Raw genomic sequence first — 26,500 nt, forward strand, 5'->3', positions numbered from 1 at the left:
GGCTATACTGTGGCACTATTCTGGCTATACTGTGGCACTATTCTGGCTATACTGTGGCACTATACTGGGGCACTATACTGGCTATACTGGGGCACTATACTAGCTATACTGGGGCACTACTAAGGCTATACTGGGGCACTATACTGGGGGCACTATTCTGGCTATACTGGGGGCACTAAGTTTGGGGCTATACTGGGGCAGCTATTCTGGCTATACTGGAGGCACTATTCTGGCTACTACTGGGGGCACTATTCTGGCTATACTGGGGCACTATTCTGGCTATACTGGGGGCACTATTCTGGCTATACGGGGCACTATTCTGGCTATACTGGGGCACTATACTGGCTATACTGGGGCACTATCTGGCTACTGGGGGCACTATTCTGCTATACTGGGGGCTGCACTATTCTGGCTATACTGGGGCACTATTCTGGCTATACTGGGGCACTATCTGGCTATACTGGGGCACTTCGGCTATACTGGGGCACTCATTACTGGGGCACTATTCTGGCTATACTGGGGGCACTATTCTGGGCTATACTGGGGGCACTATTCTGGCTATACTGGGGGCACTATTCCTGGCTATACTGGGGGCACTATTCTGGCTATACTGGGGACACTATTCTGGCTATACTGGGGGCACTATTCTGGCTATACTGGGGGCACTATTCTGGCTATACTGGGGGCACTATTCTGGCTATACTGGGGGCACTATTCTGGCTATACTGGGGGCACTATTCTGGCTATACTGGGCACTATCGGCTTACTGGGCACTATTCTGGCTATACTGGGGCACTATTCTGGCTATACTGGCGGGCACTATTCTGGCTATACTGGGGCACTATTCTGGCTATACTGGGGGCACTATTCTGGCTACTGGGGCACTATTCTGGCTATACTGGGCAGGCACTATTCTGGCTTACTGGGGCACTATTCTGGCTAGCACTAATCGGGGGCACTATTCTCTGGCTATACTGGGGCACTATTCTGGCTATACTGGGGCACTATACTGGCATACTGGGGCACTATACTGGGGGCACTATCTGGCTATACTGGAGGCACTATTCTGGCTATACTGGGGCACTATTCTGGCTATACTGAGGGCATCTTGCTATACTGGGCACTATACTGGGGCACTGGGCAATTCTGGCTATACTGGGGGCACTATACTGGGGGCACTATTCTGGCTATACTGGGCACTATTCTGGCTATACTGGGGCACTATTCTGGCTATACTGGGGGCACTATTCTGGCTATACTGAGGCACTATACGGCATACTGGGCACTATACTGGGGGCACTATACTGGCTATACTGGGGCACTATACTGAGCTGGGGCACTAACTGGCTATGCTGGCACTGCTATACTGGGGCACTAATGGCTACTGGTAGCTGGGCACTATCTGGGCACTATACGGTACTGTGGGCAATATTCTGGCAACTGGGCTATACTGGAGGGGCACTATTCTGGCTATACTGGGGCACTATTCTGGCTATACTGGGGCACTATCTGGCTATACTGGGGCACTATTCTGCCTATACTGGGGCACTATACTGGCCATACTGGGGCACTATACTGGGGGCACTATACTGGCTATACTGGGGGCACTATTCTGGCTATACTGGGGCACTATTCTGGCTATACTGGGGCACTATACTGGCTATACTGGGGCACTATACTGGCTATACTGGGGCACCTATACTGGCTATACTGGGGCACTATACTGGCTATACTGGGGCACTATACTGGCTATACTGGGGCACTATTCTGGCTATACTGGGGCACTATTCTGGCTATACTGAGGCACTATACTGGCATACTGGGGCACTATACTGGGGGCACTATACTGGCTATACTGGGGCACTATACTGGCTATGCTGGGGCACTATACTGGCTATGCTGGGGCACTCTTCTGACTATACTGGGGCACTATAATGGCTATACTGGCTAGACTGGGGCACTATCCTGGGGGCACTATACTGGCTATACTGGGGGCACTATACTGGCTATACTGGGGCACTATACTAGCTATACTGGGGGCACTATTCTGGCTATACTGGGGGCACTATTCTGGCTATACTGGGGCACTATTCTGGCTATACTGGGGCACTATTCTCTGGCTATACTGGGGACACTATACTGGCCTATACTGGGGGCAGCTATACTGGGCTATACTGGGCCGGCACTATACAGGGGGGCACTATACTGGCTATACTGGGGCACTACTGACTGGGGCACTATACTGGGGCTATACTGGGGGCACTATACTGGCTATACTGGGGGCACTATTCTGGCTATACTGGGGCAATCTATACTGGCTCATACTGGGGCACTATACTGGCTATACTGGGCACTATACTGGCTATACTGGGGCACTATTCTGGCTATACTGGGGCACTATACTAGCTATACTGCGACATTATTCTGGCTATACTGGGGCACTATTCTGGCTATACTGGGGGCACTATACTGGCTATACTGGGGGCACTATACTGGCTATACTGGGGGGCACTATACTGGCTATACTGGGGGCACTATACTGGCTATACTGGGGCACTATACTAGCTATACTGAGGCAACTAAACTCCCTCCTACACTAGGGCCAACTATGCTAGCTATGCAGCCGCACCCCAGCCCCCCCCCCCTCCTTAGCCTACTACGCACGGCACTGTCCACTAGGTCGCGCAAACACCCGCCCCCCAATCCGCCCCACCCCCCACCGTTCCTCGGAGAAAAATTTGGTCAGAAAGTGTTCCCCGGGCCGGAAAAGGTTGGGAACCACTGCTCTACAGTGTCTTTGCAATTTACTAAATGTTGGACGAACTAAACAACCCTTTCATAAGAGACTAAGTAAACATAGGGAAAATGTCAAGAAGGGGTTGCCACAAGAACAGTGTTTGGAAACATTTTGATCTAGTCCATAACAATCTAAATTGATATGAGCAATCTTACGAAACAGGTCATGGACGCAAATCTAGTCGGTTTAAAACTCTATGCATTAGAGAAACCTATTGGATTCTCCATATGGAAATGTTGACACAAAATGACCTGAATATTGCTCTTGTAGCTATGAATCAATAATTGTAGAATTGTAACATGTATAAACAGCCTTTCGTGCAATTAACACGTTTTTGAACTGTGGGACCATACCATTCCTATTCATTCCTTTATTATTATTATTATTATTATTATTATTATTATTATTATTATTATACAATTTTATCCATTGATTTGTATGTATACAATCTTTAAAGGGATACTGTAGGGGGGTCGGGGGAAAATGAGTTGAAGTTACCCGGGGCTTTTAATGGTCCCCCGCAGACATCCTGTGCCCGTGCAGCCACTCACCGATGCTCCAGCTCCGCCTCTGGTTCACATCTAGAATTTCAGACTTTAAAGTCTTGACAACCACTGCGCCTGCGTTGCCATGTCCTCGCTTCCCCTGATGTCCCCAGGAGCGCACGGCGCAGGCACAGACCATACTGGAAAAATAGAACAAAAAGCACAAACCAGTATATGCTGCTCAAAAAACTGCACTTTATTGAAAAAATTTATATAATAAATATTTCAGATATTACATATACACACACACTGTATCTTAAATTATGTCAGAATAAACTGACACAGGAATGATTGCCAATGCAATACAAAGTGCTGCTGCTGGCACCGGACACCAGGGGAAAACCACCATAAATAATTAAGTGTTATCCTGCAATAATATGATAATAGCCTTTGATAACGCCTGTGGCAAGGTTGGACAGAATAATCGGATAGGGGTTGATTATAATTGTGTGTATGAGGATTATCACCTCTAAAGAAGATGGAAAAAGAGGAAGGGCCTAATCGGACATCCTACTAATAGCAGATGGACCTTGGCAATATCCTTGTCTACCTCTGCGAGGAGACCACAATCAAAATAATAATCAAAAAATGGTCATAACCACTCACGGAGGGCATAGATGGACATGGCCAATGTGATCCAATGATAGCAAAGGATATACATCCTTGTGCAGAAATGGAAGACCAAGGTCAACTAAGCTGAAATAAGGAAAAGCCCCATATACCTATCTAATCAGGTCCAACCTGGTGATACCTATATCCACCTTCGTGAGGCGACCTTGACGTTAAATAAAGTATATTGTGCAAAGAAAGGTCATAACCACTCTCGGAGGTCCCAAATAGGCATAACCAGCATAGTGACACAAAGTGACAGGCCTAAAACCAGAGGCAAATTTGGCTACATAGTTGCAGTAAAGACATTATACGCACCATATCCTAAGTTTCTGTGAGGGACCTATTAGGTAGCCATCATATACTATTTTAAAGGGCACCCCTCACAGCTTGAGGGCAATCTGATCACCCACCCACACCATCAGATCGCACGCAGACCCGCCGTCAGATCACCTCCCAAGTGCATTGTTTACATCTGTTCTTTCCTCTAAACACCCACTAATTACCGCATCAATCACCCTTGTCACCACCTGTCACTGCTACCCATCAGATCAGACCCCTATCTGCCCCTAGGGCACCCAATCACCCGCCCAAACCCTCAGAACGCCCTCAGACCCCAGCCCTGATCACCTCGTCAGTGCATTGCTTGCATCTATTCCCCCCTCTAATCACACCTTGAGACACCCATCAATCACCTCCTGTCACCACCTGTCACCCCCTAGCACACCTACCCATCAGATCAGGCCCTAATTTGCCCCATGTGGGCTCCTGATCACTCGGCTAAACCCTCAGACCCCCTTCCGATCACCTCCCCAGTGCATTGATTGCATCTATTTTTCCCCTCTAATCACCACCTGAGACACCCATCAATCACCTCCTGTCACCCCCCCCCCCCCCCCCCTAGCACTCCTATCCATCAGATCAGGCCCAATACAACCTGTCATCTAAGAGGCCACCCTGCTTATGACCGGTTCCACAAAATTCGCCCCCTCATAGACCACCTGTCATCAAAGTTTGCAGATGCTTATACCCCTGAACAGTCATTTTGAGGCATTTGGTTTCCAGACTACTCACGGTTTTGGGCCCCTAAAATGCCAGGGCAGTATAGAAACCCCACAAGTGACCCCATTTTAGAAAAAGACACCCCAAGGTATTCAGTGTATGACGAGTTCATAGATTTTATTTTTTGTCAAAAGTTAGCGAAAATTGATTTTTATTGTTTTTTTCACAGTGTCATTTTTCACTAACTTGTGACAAAAAATATCTTCTATGAACTCACCATACACCTAACGGAATACCTTGGGGTGTCTTCTTTCTAAAATGGGGTCACTTGTGGGGTTCCTATACTGCCCTGGCATTTTAGGGGCCCTGAACCGTGAGTAGTCTAGAAACCAAATGCCTCAAACTGACCTGTGAATAGGACGTTGGGCCCCTTAGCGCACCTAGGCTGCAAAAAAGTGTCACACATGTGGTATCGCGGTACTCGGGAGAAGTAGTATAATGTGTTTTGGGGTGTATTTTTACACATACCCATGCTGGGTGGGAGAAATATCTCTGTAAATGACAATTTTTTGATTTTTTTTTTTTCCACACAATTGTCCATTTACAGAGATATTTCTCCCACCTAGCATGGGTATGTGTAAAAATACACCCCAAAACACATTATACTACTTCTCCTGAGTACGGCGATACCACGTGTGACACTTTTGCAGCCTCGGTGCGCTAAGGGGCCCAACGTCCTATTCACAGGTCATTTTGAGGCATTTGGTTTCTAGACTACTCACGGTTCAGAGCCCCTAAAATGCCAGGGCAGTGTAGGAACCCCACAAGTGACTCCATTTTAGAAAGAAGACACCCCAAGGTATTCCGTTAGTAGTATGGTGAGTTCATATAAGTTTTTATTTTTTTGTCACAAGTTAGTGGAAAATGACACTTTGTGAAAAAAAAATTTCCGCTAACTTTTCCGCTAAAAATTCCGTACTACTAACGGAATACTTTTGGGTGTCTTCTTTCTAAAATGGGGTCACTTGTGGGGTTCCTACACTGCCCTGGCATTTTAGGGGCCCTAAACCGTGAGGAGTGGTCTAGAAACCAAATGCCACACATGTGGTATCGCCGTACTCAGGAGAAGTAGTATACTGTGTTTTGTGGTGTATTTTTACACATACCCATGCTGGGTGGGAGAAATATCTCTGTAGATAGACAATTGTGTGTAAAAAAAAATAAATAAAAAAAATTGTAATTTACAGAGATATTTCTCCCACCCAGCATGGGTATGTGTAAAAATACACTACAAAACACATTATACTACTTCTACTTCTCGGTACGGCAATACCACATGTGTGGCACTTTTTTGCAGCCTAACTGCGCTAAGGGGCCCAAAGTCCAATGAGCACCTTTAGGCTTTACAGGGGTGCTTACAATTTAGCACCCCCCAAAATGCCAGGACAGTAAACACAGCCCACAAATGACCCCATTTTGGAAAGTAGACACTTCAAGGTATTCAGAGATGGGCATGGTGAGTCCGTGGCAGATTTCATTTTTTTTTTAGCAGTTAGCAGAAATGGAAACTTTTTTTGTCTCAAAGTGTCATTTTCCGCTAACTTGTGGCAAAAAATAAAATCTTCTATGAACTCACCATGCCTCTCAGTGAATACTTTGGCATGCCTTCTTTCCAAAATGGGGTCATTTGGGGGGTATTTATACTATCCTGGAATTTTAGCATCTCATGAAACCTATGAAACAAATAGCACCAAAAGAAAGCTGTATTAGTGACAAGAAAAGGAGGGAAAATTCATTAAGGTGGTAGGTTGTATGACCAAGCAATAAACCATGAAAGCTGCAGTGGTCTGAATGGAAAAAAAGTGCCTGGTCCTTAAGGGTTAGAAAGACTGTGGTCCTCAAGTGATTAAAGTCTGAAATTCCAGAAGTGAACCGGAGGCGGGGCCGGAGCATTGGGGAGTGGCTGCGCGGGCACAGGATGTCTGCGGGGGACCATTAGAAGCCCCGGGTAGCTTCCCAGAAAGGCTTTTCAGAGGTCTATTTGCATTCCAAACAAAGATACATTTGTAGCTAAACCTAAGCACGGATGCGGATTTCCAGCTAAATGCAAAACTAAAATGTCATGTTTAACCCATTCAGTGAATTTCTGCTTAAAAAAAAAAAATCTGGCATAATAATAGTTTCTAAGCTGTAAGCAATCTTTTAAAGCAAAGTTGAAATGCTGGGTGTTAGACTGCTTTAATATAGCTGTGCCTTTTATATTTAATAATTTTGTAATTTTTTTAGAATTCTCCATGTTATTACAACCAAATCCCTTTTATTATAATGCTGGGCATAGACGGTGCGTTTGCTTGTCATCAATCGAGCCGCTGATGGCTCGATTGATCATTTCCGGCAGGTCCGATCACCGCGCGGATCGATTCCCTGCTCGATACCCGCAGGCGGACAATAGCGGAAATCAAGCGGAAGATAAGGAAGCGCCCACGGGGACGAGTGGGAATTGATCCGGGGGGACGCGGCGGGAGTCGATCCGGCAGCTAATCGAGCCGCGGGATCTTACCGTCTATGCCGAGCATAACACATGATTATTTTTACCTATTGCTATAGGCAGAGTGTTCACGGTTTATCCGCCATGATATACCTCAAACAAGCTTCTCCCTTGTTTTTGTTTGATACCCTTATTTTTAATGGGACTCCGAGCAGTGCAAAAACTATGGAAAGATGCACATCATTTTAAAGCTCTCTTTCTCCTCTTTCCAATGATATATAAACCACCACCCTACGTCATTTAGTTTTCGCCATTTTCGCGATTGAATTTGCAGCGGCCGCGATTTCGATCGCGAAAATAGTGAAAACTAAAAGGTGTAGGGCAACGATTTAGGTGTCATCAGAAAGAGGAGAAAGAGAGCTTTAAAATGATATCCATCAAGCCATAGTTATATTGTATTACACAGGACGACACTTTCCCCAGTGTCAGCAGCTCCATTCTGCTGAATGCAGCTGCTGACTTTGACAAAAAGTCGCCCTGTGTAATACAATATAACTATGGCTTGATGGATATCATTTTAAAGCTCTCTTTCTCCTCTTTCTGACGACACCTAAATCGTTGCCCTACGCCTTTTAGTTTTCTCTATTTTCGCGATCGAAATCGCGGCCGCGGCAATTTCAATCGCGAAAATAGCGAAAACTAAAAGGCGTAGGGTGGCGGTTTATATATCATTGGAAAGAGGAGAAAGAGAGCTTTAAAATGATGTGCATCTTTCCATAGTTTCTGCACTGCTCGGAGTCCCTTTAATTTACATACTTTATGGAGAATTTTTAACTTATTTTAAGCCATCCCTGCTATTGGAGTTTTAATTTAATGATTCTAAATAGACTTTTAAAATAATACTGATTTTATTTTAATCATATTATTATCAAATATATTTATATAAGCATATATCCCGAGCAGAGGATCATGGTCCTCCCCCCTATTTGCATACTTCATTCTGATAGAAATTTGTAAAAAAATGCAGCAACCTGCAGAGTATTTGGCAGTGGAGCAAACTTGCCTGTCCGTCTGGCATGTTCCTCCTTCAGTCTGCGTGTTTACGTCTTCATTCCCCCTGGCTCTTTTCAATGACTCAGCACCTATATCTCCTGTAACATGCCGCAGGGTTACTGAGCAGATACAGCCAGCAGCGGTGACAGGTAGCATGCAGGCAGACTTGATGGAGGAGCACACTGGCTGGACAGGATGGTTCTCCCCGCTGTCCAGTGCTATGCAGGGGGGACACTATACACTTAGAGGGAGACCAGGGGCCCCGTCAGCTGGCTTGGGGGTCCAGACAAGAGAAAATAGATGGATACAAAAACATTCAAATCTTCCAAATTATAGAACTTCTTTCCACACTTTCCAAAACCCTAAAGAGGAACGGTTGTGAAAATCTTACAATTTAAAACGCATACAAATAAGAAGTACATTTCTTCCAGAGTAAAATGAGCCATAAATTACTTTACTCCTATGTTGCTGTCACTTACAGTTTTTGATTAGTCCATCTCTTCATGGGGGATTCTCAGCATGGCCTTTATTCTTTATAAAGACATTCCCTGAAAAAGATTTGTACAATTATGCTGGCCAGCCTCCCTGCTCACCGTATACTTCTTTGGCAACTGCAACTGCCATTCACTAAGTGCTTTTAAAGATAAAGAAAACCCTGAGAAACACCCCCCCCCCCCCCCCCGCCCCAAGAGAAGATGGGCTAGTCCAAAATCTGTTGGTAATGTCAGATTTATACTACTTACTGTAAGTGACGGCAACCTAGGAGAAAAGTAATTTATGGCTCATTTTACTCTGGAAGAAACATACTTTTTATTTGTATATGTTTACATGTATTTTAAATTTTTAAGATTTTCATGACAGAGGTCCTTTAACATTTTTCCTTAATTTTGGTCTCCAGGTCTCTTTGACACTGGAGGCGGAACTGCGTGCTTGTTGGGCAGTTCAGCCACTAGGTTGCTGGCTATGAGTGCCATTCAGATGCAAATTAAATACCTCTTCCCATACTTTCCAAAACCTTAAAGAGAACCCGAGGTGTGTTTAAAGAATGTTATCTGCATACAGAGGCTGGATCTGCCTATACAGCCCAGCCTCTGTTGCTATCCCAAACCCCACTAAGGTCCCCCTGCACTCTGCAATCCCTCATAAATCAAAGCCGTGCTGTGAGGCTCTGTTTACATCTGTAGTGTCAGTCTCAGCTGCTCCCCCGCCTCCTGCATAGCTCCGGTCCCTGCCCCCGTCCCTTCCCTCCAATCAGCAGGGAGGGAAGAGATGCAGGCGGGGACTGGAGTTCTGCAGGAGGTGGGGAGAGCAGCAGACTGACACTATAGAGATAAACACAGCCAGCTCTGACAAGCTGTTGGTCAGCAGCACGGCTGTGATTTATGAGGGATTGCAGAGTGCAGGGGGACCTTAGGGGGGTTTGGGATAGCAACAGAGGCTGGGCTGTATAGGCAGATCCAGCCTCTGTATGCAGATAATATTCTTCAAACCCACCTCGGGTTCTCTTTAAGTAAAAATTTTCCTTAATTTCGATCTCCTGATCTCTTTGACACTTGGGGCAGCTGAACTAGGCTGCTAGCCACAAGTGCCATTCAGATGCAAATAATATGCAGCTGAATGGAAATGTTTGTAACACCACCTGAGTCAGCACTTGGCACAAAGTGGCTAGCTATGGGCAGAGAACTGTGTCGCACCTGAGCATTGTTGTGCTTTCCGTTTTTCAATTAAAGTATTTTTTTTTTTCAGACCATAAAAAATAATTTTTCATTTTTCTTTTCTGAAAAATCTGAATTAGACAGAAAAATATAAAAACGGAATGTTTTTATTTGATAGGTTTTATTTAATTTTCAGAAAAATCGATCACAAGTGTATGGTATAGTTAGTAGTTACATTTTTTCAAATTATTCAATCAAATGGAAAAAAATTATCAGATATCTCTGGATGAAAAAAAAATGGAATAGTGTATGACCACCTTAAAGGGACTCCGAGCTAAAAAAAAAAAATGAAAATGGTACTCACCTTGGGCTTTCTGCAGCCCAGTGTAGGTCGGGAGGTCCCACGACGGCGTCCTGGCTCTTCTCCCAGGTCTTCTCCCAGAGATGGCTGCCCGGCGGCTTCTGGGCGGCTCCAGGTGACACTGGCCCAAGTGTCGGGCTTTCCCTGCATATGTCACGTCTGACTTCATCACGGCGGCCACGTCACAGTACAGCGCATGCGCGGTTTAATCCGCCGGGCAGTCATCTCTGGGAGTAGAGCCAGGACACCGTCGTGGGACCTCCCGACCTACACTGGGCTGCAGAAAGCCCAAGGTGAGTACCATTTTCATTTTTTTTTTTGAGCTTGGAGTCCCTTTAAAGTGAACCAGAGAGGGTTCACTAGCGCTTATTTATACTTACCCTGGACTTCCTCCAGCCCATGAGCAGCGCTGAGTCCCTCGCCATCCTTCGGAACCTCCGTTAAGCCGCTATGACTCCTGGTAACCCGGGCAGTTGCGGCATTCTGCACGTGCTCGGCCACGTGCACACCCCTCATCGCGCTCCTGTTCCTGGAGCTTACTGCGCAGGAGCAGAAAGCTCCAGGAGACGGGATCATGGCCGAGCAGTGCATGCGCAGAAGACCTCGACTGGTTCCAACTGACTAGATTACCGGCAGTTGTAGCACCAGAACGGAGAGACCGAGGAGGCTGGGGAAGGACAAGCGCTGCTCAGGGGGCTGCAGGAAGCCTCGGGTAAGTATAAATAAAGCCTAGTATACCATCTCTGGTACACATTAAAGGGCACTATAGTGAAACATTTTAACATTTAAAATACAGTATGTGCAAACGTACAAATAAGTACGTTTTTTCCAGAGTAAAATGAGCCATAAACTACTTTTCTCCTATAATGCTGTCACTTACAGTAGGCAGTAGAAATCTGACAGAAGCGACAGGTTTGTTGTCCGGTGCTCATATGCCCAGGAGATGGCACTCTTACTATGGGAGTCCGGTATTTGCACATGTATTGTGCTTATTTGATATATAGTGGGTCTCCTTTTATGTTTTGTTGGACGCTTTCTATCTCCTGGGCCTTTGATCCCTGGAACAGCAGGTAAATCTTGCATTTATATACATGTAATTGCCACACATTGTTTATCGCCGCACTTCGCTTATATGGTTGCATGGCAACCGGGTTGACCTACGTGATGCTACTTCCGGTTTAGCCGGAAGCGGTCGTGGTGGAACGCATGTGATTACGCGTGGTGGACACGTATGTATTTTTGTTGCCTCCCATGTTTGTATATGCTGCCGTTGATTGGCTGCAGGGAGTTGCGGCAGGAAGTATCACGTTGGGGCGTACGAGAGCGCCATTGTAGATGGAGAGTCGGCGTGTCTGGTATTTTCATTGCGCAGCTGACAGGTAAATGGAACTTTTTGCATTTGCATATTATTTTAGAAGTTCTCCATCAGGTCCGCCATTTCCACGCCCAGTTGGACACCTATTGGTGTTTTTTAGTGGGGGTGGGTATTTAAGGACATAGTTCACCTGTGTGCAGTTTGTGCATTATGTGATTTGAGAAAGGGTGAACGCCCGAAACAGCGTCTGTCATTGCTGTAGTCTACACTTTGATGCAATAAAAGAGTTTTTTTGCTACTACGTTTTGGAGCGGTGCCGATCCTTTGGGATTTATTGCTTGCTGTCAGTCTCTTTGGACACTGAGACTTGGATCGTGGCACACCATCTTTACTCTATATGGTGCTCCTGAACTTTTTGTTGCATCTTTTCTATATGCATGAGTTACAGAGTCCCCTAGAAGCTGCAGCATTTGCTAATATAACCATGTTACCTTGGTTATTAACCCTTGGACTGACAATAATTTTAACAATAAGCTATGTGCCTCTGCCAGCTATTTTGAAATACTGGTCTTTAGGCATTTTCATTTGTTCGCCCTCTTTCATCATGGACGTCTAAAAGCATATCTTCATCAAAACTACTTCCAACTAAAATGTCTAAAGACGTCCTCTGCAGTCTAAAGGTGGCCACACATTATACAATGTTTTAAATCTTTTCAATTCAGAAATCAATTTTTCTGACTGATTGTAACATTTCAAAAATCTGACCAAGGTACCACACACATTTTCAATTCAATTTTTCCCCAATTATGAAAAAAAAGATTGAAAAGTCAGAAAAAATGACTTGGGTCTGTACGTCAAGTAATTGACAATCTACCCTACACCATTCAATTTTAATAAAAATTGATTAGAAAAATCCAACACTCCCGATCTTCTTTTATCAAATAAAAACTGTAAATTTGATCAGATTTCTCGGATAAATTCAATTCAGCGCTGAATAGCCGCACATGGATGGAAACGGCAGACACTGTCTGCTGTCCCTGCGATCGCGTTTCCATAAGCGCGATATATGGAAACAAAGCCCTAAGAGTAATTCCTCATTCACACCATGTGGAAAACTGAGTTTCTCTGTATAGTTGAGATGTAAATGTAAATCAATGGGATCGTTCATTATGAGCGAAGAGAAAAATGGCTAAAGGCTTGCTGGTTTTTTTTTTTGTAGATGTATGTGGACTCATGCAGGTTATTGTGTGAGAATGCACACAAAAATGCACAAAACAACAATGGACTTGTTTTATATTTTAGCATCAAGAAGACTTCCTATAGATGCACAGTAAAGTCCCCAGTATCCAGCACCGGCGGGGATCGCCTAATGCCAAATATATGTGCTTGCCGGTTGATTGAGCAACTGGCTAAAAAAAAAAACACACAAACCTCCCCCTGCAAATACTGACCAAGCCTCCAGCAATGCCTGGCAGTCTCCCCATACCTCTTTGCGGGCTCTGAGCGGCTTTCTGGCGTCCTCAGTGCACGCAAGTTGGCAAGTCACATGACCTGCATAGTGTCATGTGACAAGCCGGCTTTCATGCACTGCGCTAGAAAGCTGCTAGGAGCCTGCAGATACGGGGAGAATGCCAGACATCGCTGGAGCCCTGGTATGTAAATTGCCTCCAAGGCCCCAAAAGTGCAGTCCCCATTATTCCACAGACATGCTGGTTAGGTGAGACTTCTGGTTACCTGAATTCCCGGAAACTGGTGACTTTGTTGTATATTTTGGTTTGTAGCTCTGCCCTCCCACTGAGGCTTATTCTAGGCTGTTTATTATGCGGAATTATCACCCCTAGAGCATTCTGGGAGACCAGAGATATTTTGTACCACTTTAGAACTGTCAGTAAACAAACATTTCACAGAGATCACCTGCCTATATTAAAGATGTTGCAGCCTTTGATAAACTTTATTATACCCCCCAGTATAGGTAGCAAGAGCACAGCCCCATCCCCAACTATAGGTTGCCAGAGTCATACCCCCCTCCCCCCCCCCCCCAACCCACAGAGTAGCGGCAGCAGGCACCAGGCCCCCCCCCCCCCCCCAAAGCTGTCTCACCCTCCTAAACCGTGCCCCAACTGAGGGACAGCCAATGCCAGGTGTGTAGTGTCCTTCCACCCCCCCCCCCCCCCCCATATGCTGACACCCCAAGCTGATGTCTATCCCTGCGGCCCCTACAGAATATAATAGCAGTGGAGCCCCCTCTCCAGCTAGTACACTCTGAGTCCTTCCTGTCTTGTGTTCTATCGTTCGGCTTATATCGTTGCTGGTGCCCTCTCACGCGGCGGGCCGCATGCAGGGCTATGGAATCTGTACAAAAATAATCTGACTCCTAAGTTTATGAAACCACTGACTCTGACTCCAGGTACTTAAAATTGCTCTGACTCCTCAGCTCCAACTCCTTACTTACCAGAGCTGTGGAGTTGGTACAAAAATCATCCGCATCCGACAACTAAAATCATACCAACTCTCCGACTCCACAGCCTTGGTCACATTACCTACTTTTTGGGGAACCGTACATTTTGTTAATTTAAACTATTGCTAATGCACTGAGGATAGTATATCCATGGTGTTAGTATATTTGTGTGGGTTTCCTTCCACATCCCAAAAAGATAACTTCCCCCCCCAAAAAAAAAAAAAAAAGAGAAAAAAAATAAAAAAAATAAAACACAAACAAATTGACTATAGACTATGATTGTGGTTAGGGACCAAATCGTGGCTTCCTTTGAGGGAGAGTTAATGATAAAAATTGTTACATGCTGTAAAGAAAATGTCAACACTGTATAAATGCATAATATTTTAGACACGGTAGCAAATGTCCGGTGTCTATATGTTCACTATGAAGAACTGCAGAACATATCTACTGTATAAGTGCATAATAATAAGTTATCAGGACTGTGGAGTTGGAGCAATTTTGGGTAACTGGAGTCTGAGTCAGTGGTTTCAGTAAACAAGAGTCCAGAGTCAGATGATTTTTGAACAAAATCCATAGCCTTTGTAAAAATTAGACTAAGGAGTCGGAGTTGAGGAGTCAGAGCAATTTTGGTAACTGGAGTCTGAGTCGGTGGTTTCACAAACAGAGGATTGGAATGATTTTTGTACCGTCTCCACAGCCCTGATGGTTATAGAGGATTCCTATAGTGAATCCCACACCTCTAAGGTTTCAATAGATCGAGAGCTTGGAGCAAGTATAATTACATTATTCCACTACCAGTGTTAGTACAAAGTTGCTAGTACAAAGTGAGCTGAGTCTCAGGTAAGTGAAGCCATCCATTATATTGAACAATCAATAGGGAGTTATGAAAGATCAGAGGCGAGAGACTTTCTTCTTTTAGAGGGACACTTTGTCCTCTTATACTATGTACACTCTTTTAGTAATTGTTTTCCAGAAACATGATTTTGAGAACACTAGTGCAGACAAACTGCTAAACAGCCTGTTTGCTTCTATGGAGAGGCTGAAACTACAGTAGAAAATAAACAAGGTTTTTAGTGATCCAACAAGGTGGCTAACCAATTACTCTCTTAAGACTAAAAATCTACTCAGCAGAACTGCCCAGGCTTTTTTTCCCTGATGTTGTGCAGATCATGATGGGATTTCTTAAGTTGTTGTTCACGTTGCCTAGCAACTGGGAGAGGTGCTCAGGACACAGGACAGTTGGAACTGTGTCTCATGCTCCCTGTCGCCTCCTTTCAACCAAAAAGATGGCTGCCATCATGAAATCAAACATTTGACTGTTCTTTTAAAACAGTGTGGGTCAGAGATTATTTTACCTATCTATTTTAATTAACATAACTAATGTAACTTAATGACAGTATGTTTGTTTAGGCTGGAGTTCCTCTTTAAGGTCGTTATAAAAAAACACCAGTACTCACACTGGGATTCGGAGCACTCTGTAATCAACAAACGGAAACTGCCTGCATGTTATTTACACTTTAGCTACAGTGTAAATAACAGTAAATGGTGGAGACAGACCGCTGATTAGCAGGGCAGAAATGGCTCTTACTGCAGCAGTATGGCAAAGCACTTTCCCTGCTGGAGGTTTTAAGGAGTACATTTGAAATCGACGCCAGTAGACTTGGGAGCAGGATACAGCCGGTATATGGCTGATCCTGCTTCTGCACAAGTCCGGGCCGTTTTAATTACTATTCCCCCTCCAGGCCGCCATGGATGGTAGGGAATGAAATAATTTGGCTTCCAGCTGTTGCTGGAGGCCGAATTATTGTGATTTTTAAGCAACCTCTGCTCCGTCTTCTGACGGTGCCGACGTTACCCACTGAGCACCGCTATAGACTGATTCCTATTATAGTCTATGGCGGCGCTGGCTGCGCCCAAATCTAGCAGCGCCAAAAAGCACTGCTCCGATTTTTTAAGTGCTAGTGTTAATGCCAGCTGTTACTTTAGGTACAAAATCTACCCGTATGTTCTGATTTGCTTGCTGTGAAATGAGGAATATAGGCTTTATTGTGAACATTTTCATAAGGACCTGCATGTTTGTGTACTGGACAGATGAAACTAACACATGCTTCTAGGTAGCTACAGATATCAGACAATGGTTGGACATGCAAGTAGTAATAGGGTAAATTATATCTTCTGAAATAAATAAGACTGCATTTGAAAATAATTACAGTTTGCCCACTTCCTGATTTCATATTTTTGTGCATGTTTGTCACACTTAAAGTACTCCTGTGGGGAAAAGGGGAATGCAGTCTTTACTTACCTGGGGCTTCTTCCTGCCCCTTGAAGTCTTCTGGGTTCCCTCACTGCAGCTCCGGTGCTCACCGGTGTCCCTCTGGCCACCCACAAAGCTCGCCGACTCATTGCGCCCCACGTCATCAGGCACATACAAGTGTGTAGGCCGAAAGACCCCAAAAAGAAGAGATCATGCCACAATCTAAAGAAATTCAGGAACAGATGAGAAACAAAATAATTAGCATCTATCAGTCTGGAATAGATTATAAAGCCATTTCTAATCCTTTGGGACTCCAGTGAACCATAAGAGCCGTTAATCCACAAATGGAGATAACATGGAACAAGGGTGACCCTTACCTAGGAGGAGTGACTGACCTACAAAAATCCCCCCCAAGAGTCTGGCGATGGCTCATCCAAGAGGTCACAAAAGAACCCAGAACAGCATCTAAAAAACTGCAGGCCTCACTTACCTCAGTTAAGATCAGTGATCATGACTCAACCTTAAATGGAACCTAAACTGAGAAGGATATAGATTTTGCCTTTTAAAATAATACCAGTTGCCTGACTCTCCTGCTGTTCCTGTGTCTCTAATACTTTTAGGAAAAAAGGAGTAGTCCGCTACACCGAGGCTGGGTAAAAAACTTTTCTTCAACTTTATTAGCACATCAGGAAACACATACAAAGCTGACGCGTATCGGAGCTCTGAAAGGCTCCTTAATCATAGCTCCTTAATCAATGGGCTATGATTAAGGAGCCTTTCAGAGCTCCGATACGCGTCAGCCTTGTATGTGTTTCCTGATGTGCTAATAAAGTTGAAGAAAAGTTTTTCACCCAGCCTCGGTGTAGCGGACTACACCTTTTTTCCTATATGTTCTGAGACCTGTGATTCCTGCTCCCTTGGACTGTGCAACGGTGGTGGTAGCGTTGCTTCATTCCTGCTACTGCTCTAATACTTTTAGCTACAGCCCCTCAACAAGCATGCAGATCAGGTGCTCTGACTGAAATCAGACTGGATTAGCTGCATATTTGTTCCAGATGTGTAATTCAGACACTACTGCAGTCAAAGAGATCAGCAGGATGCCAAGCAACTTGTATTGTTTAAAAGGAAACATTCATATCCCTCTCAGTTAAGGTTCCCTTTAAGAAAAAGATTAGGCAAAAATGATATTCATGGCAGAGTTCAAAGGCAAAAACCACTGCTGACCAAAAAGAACATATTGATGATCCCCAAGACTTTTTTGAAATATGCTGTGGAATGACGAAACAAAATTTGAACGTTTTGCAAGGTGTGTGCCCCTTTACATCTGGAATAAACATAACACAGCATTTTAGAAACAGAACATCATACCAACGGTCAAAAATAGTGGTGGGAGCTACTTTGCTGTGTCAGAACCTGGAGGACTTGCTATGATCGATGGAACCATACCAAAAATCTTGGAGGAGAATGTCTAGCCATCAGTTCGTGACCGCAAAGTGCTCTTGGGTTCTGCATCAGAACAATGACCCAAAAAAAAAAAAAAACCCAGCCAGTCCATCGCTGGCTTAAAAGAAAAAAAAAATTAAGGTTTTGAAGTGGCCTAGTGAAACTCTGGGCTTGAATCAAATTGAGATGATGTGGCATGACCTTAATGAGAAACTCCAACCAAGAATTGAACTTTATCCCAATCAGTAGCTGATACCCCCTTTTACATGAGAAATATATTGCTTTTCACAAACAGACCATCAGGGGGCGCTGTATGCCTGATTTTGTGCTGAAACCCCTCCCACAAGAAGCTCTGAGTACCGCGGTAGTTTTGGCAGTTTGTTACAATGTAACAAGGCTCACAGACAGGAATTAGCAGTTTACAGCTGTCTCTAACAGCCAAAATAGCTAGCAGCAGCTACATAACCTGCCCACAGTAAAAATGTCACCATGTAATAAATGTCAGAATGTAAACCGGGGAGAGGAAAGATTTTACAATGAGCAAACACTGACTAAATCATTTATACATAATTATTGTAAAAATGAAGCACTTTTTTTATTACATTATTTTTACTGGAGTTCCTCTTTAAAAAGGTGGCTTGTTTAGAAACCCTCCAATATGGCTGAATGAAACAGTTCTGCAAAAAGTGGGCTAAAGTATCTCCGCAGCAATGTGAGAGACTCCTTGGCAGTCTTAACAAACACTCGATTCCAGTTGTTGCTGCTAAGGGTGGCACAACAAATTAGAATTAGAGGGAATTACTTTCTCACAAAGGGCCATGCACTTTTGGAATTTTTTAACCTTAATAAATTGATCACTTAAGTGCATTTTGTGTTTACTTGGATTCCAAAATTTAATTTTACCTGATGATCTGAAACATTTAAGTGAGACAAAAATGCAGAAAAATAAGAAATCGGGAAGGGGCAACTACTTTTTTCATAGCACTATATAACATTCTTAACAAAAAAAAGTGAAAAACTGTGAAGCAGAAGTAAAGCTATGTACACATTTTCAACACCAACTCACAGCATGTAAAACTTTTACAGACAAGGCAAAGACTTGTGGCAAATGACAGTGCACGTTCCACTGTGTGGATTCCAATTAGTGTTCACTCAAAAGTACCGTATTTTTCGGAATATAAGACGCTCTGCAATATAAGACGCACCTAGGTTTAGAGGGCAAAAATCTGGGAAAAAAATGTATACAGTATATACTAAACAAGGTGCGTCCATATTCCAGGAGCGTATTGTACAGTACATGTTCTCCCCATTGTCCTCTTGTGTCCCTTTCTGTCCCCCTGTGTGTGGCATCCCTTCCAGCCACCTTGTGTGATCCTCTTGCCCCATGTGTCCCCTCATGTCCTGTGTGTCTCCTCCAGCCCCCTCTGTGGTCCTCCAGGCCCCTTGTGTCCACAAATGTCCCCCTGTGTGTGTGTGTCTGTGTCCCCTCCTGTCCTCCTGTGTGTGCCCCCCCCCAGTGCATGTTCATGTGTGTGCCCCCCCCCCCCCCCCCAGTGCCCATCCTGTCCTCTGCCCCCCCCCCATGTGGACGCTCTCCCTTGGCAACAATGACGGCATAGCAACTCACCTTTCTATGGATTCCAGCGCTGTGTAGTCTGCTGTGTGGTCCTCCGCCTCCAGCATGTCAGCTACACCTGTAAATGAAAAGTTAGCGCAGAGACACTCACCTACTCAACGGCGGTGGCACGATCTGTAGACATCTCTGTCTCGGGCGGGCTTCCCCTGGTGACGGCTCCTGCTAATGACTCATTGAGTCATTTCCTATGACTCATTGAATCATTCACAGGAGCTATCTCTAGGGGAAGCTGCGCGGCTCCCCCGAGTGACGGCTCCTGTTAATGATTCAATGAGTCATTCCCCATGACTCAATGAGTCATTAGCAGGAGACGTCACTAGGGAAAGCCTCCCGGGACCGAGATGTCTGCAGATCGTGCCCCCGCCGCGTAGGTGAGTGTCTCTGCGCTAACTTTTCATTTACAGGTGTAGCTGACATGCTGGAGGCGGAGGACCACACAGCAGACTACACAGCGCTGGAATCCATAGAAAGGTGAGTTGCTCTGCAGTTATTGTTACCGGGGGAGCGGGACCCGGCAGACCACACAGGGGGACAAGGCAGGGAGTCCCCGACAATGCGGCGGTTGGCATCGGCGGGCGGTTCTGAAGTCGGGGATTCCCTGCCTTTGGAATATAAGACGCAGGCACTTTTGCTTCCTATTTTTGGGGGAGAAAAAGTGCGTCTTATATTCCGAAAAATACGGTATGCTTTTTCTGGAGCTCCCATCAGTGTTGCAGCAATTGTCATCAGCGTTGGTAGCAGTAGACCAGAGTGGATGAACACCGGTGTGTATTGTGAACAAGGTGGCAAACATGACGCACCATTGTGCGTTGCAGCATAAAGCCATCAGGTTGGCGGACAGCTGTACTTAAACCATTTACACTGCTATATTACTCAATGGTATCTCCATAAAACATATTTCTGGTCAACATTCAGTAGACTAGAATCTAGTCTGTGTGTATGTGTACCTAACTTAGAGCCAAATATGGAAATCAAAGTTACAGTACAAAAACCTTTAAAGTTTATACGTTTAGTTTCCATAATCTTAGTCACAAAGCTTTTAAAACACCACGGCAAGAACAAGTGGTTCAGCTCTTTAGAATAATAGCAATAGGTAGCAACTTTGCTGTCGCGGAAATGGCCACGAATCCGCAGAGTTTCCCCGCAGGCAAATCGCGCGGGGAAACTCTGCCATAGGGGATAACTGCGCCGCCGGCCGAATCGCTTGCAGTAGCGATTCGGCCGGAACCCCCTACAGAATTTGCGGCGGAGGCTGCGATTACCATAGCCGTGCATGGCACGGCTCATGGGATTAGCCTGCGATCCCGCACAGTGCCGGCGTGCGTCTACGAGACGCACGCCGCACTAGTGGAAACGAGCCCTTTGGGTGCATTCACACTGCGTTAGTTGCATTGCAGAATAATGCTGCATGTCAAATCACTGCCCATACATTTTCAGTTGGTGGAAATTTCCAACTGACGGGCGGAACTTTACACACTATCCCAATTAGTCTGGACAATTATACAGCAGAGCATTAGTGGTATAAACTATAGTATCTATCCCACACTATAGTTTATACTAGTGGTATAAACTATAGTATCTAACCTCCCACAGGTTGGGTGGTGGTGATTTATCATACAGCCCTATTTTAATCAACAAGATTAAAAGTTATCGTTTAGATACTACGGTATAATTGACAGGGGCCAATAAGGACTGATTTCAGTCTGTGTTTTGCATATATAATCATATGGAGCAGCACAACCTGCCAAAGACATTCACAGTATGATAGGTGTGAGCAGAGGAAGGGAATAATTTAATAATTATAACTATTCAAAGTAGATAAAGAAGTGATCATTACCAGCATAGCACCATTGAGGAGCTTATACTGCAGTTGAGGGAGGGACCCTAGTGGCTAATGGGCCCCTCTGGTCCAGGGGCCCCGGTGCTGTCGCAAACCTCTGCATCCCCGAGATAGCGTACTGAGTACGAGAGGAGAGCACACACAGTGCTCAGCACTGTCTATATACTATATGATCAGCACATCGTGCTGCACTCCAGAGTATTGTACCTTCACCAATGGGATCACACAGAACTTCCTCCCTTTGTGAATCAACTCACCGACTGGCGTCTTGGTTCTTAGCATGTAGTATATACTGCACATAAAACGCCCATCCTCCGGTATAGCCTTCCACAGACTTTTTATTAAAAGGTAATAAAACAAGGCAATCCTCACTGGAACAGACTTCAAAGTCCCTGGCCGCAGACACAGGGAGATACGTCCTCACTGGGTATGCCTTCTCTTCCGGATTGTCAGTGTGCTATCTGGCTCTGCCCAGTGAGGACGAAGTCTGTGGAAGGCTATACCGGAGGATGGTCGTTTTATGTGCAGTATATACTACATGCTAAGAACCAAGACGCCAGTGGGCGAGTTGATTCACAGAGGGGGGGAAGTTCTGTGTGATCCCATTGGTGAAGGCATATCTCTCTGGAGTGCAGCACAAGGTGCTGATCATATAGTATATCAGAATCATTTATTTCATTTATTTATTTCGCCAAGCATGACAGGATCACACCTGGAATTGAGTTTGGCACTTTACAGAGCTCAACATCTACAAGGACATGAATAATAGTGAACTAAAACAAGAGACATACATGATAAGCATTTAAGAAGATACAACAGATAGTGGAGACAGTGCTGAGCACCATGTGCGTTCTCCTCTCGTTCTCATTATAAGGTGTCATATCTTCGCAGAAGATTGGACTGTGTATGCGCAGCAAGTGATTTTTAACCTGTTTTAGTTGGAGAGGGTGACTCTATACAAGCTGCGATCCCCTATTTGTTTTAAAGTTATCCGTGAAGCGCAGTTATAGTCTACAATTTTAGATAGCATACTGGTAAGGCCTTTGATGTGGGATTAGAGCCTTTGACCTGAGTTTGAGTCCTTGCTCAAGTCAGTAAGTAAAATAATGAGTCTTTGGGCAAGGCTCCTTAATGATTCTGGTCACCAGTGGAGTGTGGCTGCAGCTCTGGCTATTATGTGCTCAGTTATGTGCCTTGTCTATTGCTACACCACTGTGTGCCATGCTCGTCTATAGGGATTCTGATGAGTTCTGTGAAAAACTACAGCCAGCAGCACTTATTACCTGCACGTGACATGAATGCAGCCTAATTATTTAAATTGGCTGCGTTTCTGCATCCAAAATCATGTGCAGGAAACCCCTGCAATTTGGCTCCAGTGGTAACGGGCCCTTACTCTTACATAGTGGTGGCCCTTACTCTTACATTCATTGGTATCCTGAAATTTTAGCACACTTCCGTCTCGCAAATAGATCTCATTACCTGTCAGGTAAGAAGAAAAAAAAAACAAAAAACGAAGCGCTGATAAGAAGCGCCCGCGGGGACGAATGGGAACCGATCCGCGCGCACGAGCGGTGATGCGCCGGCATCGAGCCGCTGGCTCGATACCGGCACATAAACTAACCGTGCATGCCCAGCATTAGGCTGGATTCACTGTGGTTAACTGCATGACGCACACTTTAAAATGTATGTGAACTGCAATATAAAAGAAAATAGGGACACTGATAGCCCAATATGGTGTAGCATGTACTGGTAGTAGAGCAAGAGATGATAGAGTAAATACAATATACTAACAAGTTAGGGTTAAGGCCCATACACACGTCTGATTTTTTCGGAACGACTGGCGGATCGTTTAAACTCAGTCTTATCACGCGATCGACAGTCTGTACACACGCCCGATTTAGCGGGCGGACGTCTGAACGACGGGACGTTCGAACGACCCGTCGTTTGGAAAAATCAGACGTGTGTATGGGCCTTAACCTCTCAAGCAACCACTGATAATGCAGATGGGAAGATGAGTCCTGATCCCACTCAGGATTAAGAAGTCGCTCTCTGTAGATAGGAAAAATTGGAAAAAAACACCCCTCCACCAAGGGTGGTATTGTACAATGTTATAGGTTTACAGAGGCGCCAAAAGAATAAAAGTACAGTGGGATGCGAAAGTTTGGGCAACCTTGTTAATCGTAATGATTTTCCTGTATAAATCATTGTTTGTTACAAATAAAAAAAAAAAAGTCAGTTAAATATATCATATAGGAGACACACACAGTGATATTTGAGAAGTGAAATTAAGTTTATTGGATTTACAGAAAAATGTGCAATAATTGTTTAAATAAAATTAGGCAGGTGCATACATTTGGGCACTGTTGTCATTTTATTGATTCCAAAACCTTTAGAACTAATTATTAGAACTCAAATTGGCTTGGTAAGTTCAGTGACCCCTGACCTACATTTGGACAAGCCAGCTTCATTTTGGAATAAGGTGCTGTGGCCTGATGAAACTAAAATTAAGTTATTGGGGCGTTATGTATGGAGGAAAAAAAACACAGCATTCCAAGAAAAACACCTGCTACCTACAGTAAAATATGGTCGTATTCCATCATGCTGTGTGGGACTGGAAATCTGGTCAAAGTTGAGGGACTCATGGATTCCACTCAGTATCAGCAGATTCTGTGGACCAATGTCCAGGACTCGGTGACAAAGCTGAAGCTGCGCTGGGCCTGGTTCTTTCAACAAGACAATGACCCTAAACACTGCTCAAAATCCAGTAAGACATTCATGCAGAGGAACAAGTACAATGCGTTAAAGAGAGCTGTCCATGCTTGAAAGCCATCAAACCTGAATGAACTAGAGATGTTTTGTAAAGAGGAAAGGTCCAAAATACCTTCAACCAGAATCCAGACTCTCATTGGAACCTACAGGAAGCGTTTAGAGGCTGCAATTTCTGCAAAAGGAGTATCTACTAAATATTGATTTAATTTCTTTTTCGTGGTGCCCAAATGTATGCAACTGCCTAATTTTGTTTAAACAAATACTGCACACTTTCTGTAAATCCAATAAACGTCATTTCACTTCTCAAAAATCACTGTGTGTGTCTCCTAAATGATATATTTAACTGACATTTTTTATCGCAACAACCAACGATTTATACAGGAAAATCATGACAATTGACAAGGTTGCCCAAACTTTCGCATCTCACTGTATCTAAAAAGTAAAAAAATAGAGGAGGCAGTGGTGGACTTGCCTCCTCCAAGCAGACACAAGATAATACTGATGTAATATCAATAAAGCAGTTTATTTATACACTCCAAACGATCATACAATGCATATCGCAGGTTTGACCCCACTTCTTCAGGCAATAAGGATGGAGCATATACAAACAGGTTTGTTATTCAGAGGCACTTGGCTGAATTACAGACCTGTTTGTATATGCTCCATCCTTATTGCCTGAAGAAGCGGGGTCAATCCTGCAAAACTCGTTGTATGATCTTTTGGGATGTATAAATAAACTGCTTTGATATTACATCAATATTATCTTTTCTGCTTGGAGGAGGCAAGTCCACCACTGCCTCCTCTATTTTTAAACTTTTTAGATACTTTTATTCTGTTGGCGCCTCTATTCCCTATTGCAGTTGCAATGTTATAGGTATACAGACACGGACATAGACTTTAATTCAAAGCCTTCATGCATTGAGTTGGAATAACGCAATCATTTACAACGCAGTTTTTAGTCCACAGGGAAAGTTGCGATCACAATCCTGACCTCTCAGCGTGGCATAGGATTTCCCTAAAAAGAATGAGAATATAGTGCAATATTGCTTCCAATGAACCACCCAGTGATTCACTTCATGCAATTGTGTGAAACTGCCTCCACCAGTATATCAAGGAAACACGGGGGGGTATATATTCACCCCCTTAGTGAGTTGCACTCACCAGATACTTTCTTGTTTTTCAAGCATATAAGCCCTCCAGCCTGGGCAATCACAATTCAGGACCTTTAAAACATATAGATCGAAGCTTCCATAGCATAAAACCGTTTTTCATTTATTGCTAAAAATGCATAAAACATGCGTACCGGATTCCAGTGCATAAGCGTTTCTATGAGCGTGTCAGCACCGCCGCGGTCGGATCCACGCTGCACACCACAGTCCCCGCTTAGCTTCCTCCTTCCGTCCCATGTGACTCCTTAGCTCCGCCCTACGCGTTTCGTCATTTGACTCATCAGGGGCATCAGGGCCCCTGATGAGTCAAATGACGAAACGCATAGGGCGGAGCTAAGGAGTCACGTGGGACGGAAGGAGGAAGCTAAGCGGGGACTGTGGTGTGCAGCGTGGATCCGACCGCGGCGGTGCTGACACGCTCATAGAAACGCTTATGCACTGGAATCCGGTACGCATGTTTTATGCATTTTTAGCAATAAATGAAAAACGGTTTTATGCTATGGAAGCTTCGATCTATATGTTTTAAAGGTCCTGAATTGTGATTGCCCAGGCTGGAGGGCTTATATGCTTGAAAAACAAGAAAGTATCTGGTGAGTGCAACTCACTAAGGGGGTGAATATATACCCCCCCGTGTTTCCTTGATATACTGGTGGAGGCAGTTTCACACAATTGCATGAAGTGAATCACTGGGTGGTTCATTGGAAGCAATATTGCACTATATTCTCATTCTTTTCAGGGAAATCCTATGCCACGCTGAGAGGTCAGGATTGTGATCGCAACTTTCCCTGTGGACTAAAATCGTGACTGGAGAGTGTGTACTCTGTTAAAGTTTGCGGATCCCCTATATTGGTGACATTTTGGGTTCTATATACTTCTAATTCTGTCAAGTGTTGTGGAGCGCAGTCCTTCTGGCCTGTCTTTTTTGGGGCATTACTCACTTCATTTACAACGCAGTACTGTGAACAGCCCCATAAAGTTGTATAGGCAGTGAGTTGACATGCTGAATTATTCTGCATCACAATTGAGCACTGGGAGCTAGCCCTAAGTCAGCAGGTCAGCCCTAAGTGCTCATTTCCCTTCATGCACATTTATGGAAACGCGATCGC

At 44.5% G+C, this 26,500-nt stretch overlaps 2 protein-coding genes across 4 annotated transcripts in view; both read left to right on the plus strand.

The window, feature by feature from the left end:
* The window catches only part of BOD1 (biorientation of chromosomes in cell division 1), a 76,778-nt gene that overhangs the window by 34,298 nt on the left and 15,980 nt on the right, over positions 1-26,500 (plus strand). The window lies entirely within an intron of this gene.
* PTPDC1 (protein tyrosine phosphatase domain containing 1) overlaps positions 1-26,500 on the plus strand; it is a 310,105-nt gene that overhangs the window by 34,288 nt on the left and 249,317 nt on the right. The window lies entirely within an intron of this gene.

Source organism: Hyperolius riggenbachi, chromosome 9 (assembly GCF_040937935.1).
Source record: "Hyperolius riggenbachi isolate aHypRig1 chromosome 9, aHypRig1.pri, whole genome shotgun sequence".
In the NCBI taxonomy this organism is placed as follows: Eukaryota; Metazoa; Chordata; class Amphibia; order Anura; family Hyperoliidae; genus Hyperolius; species Hyperolius riggenbachi.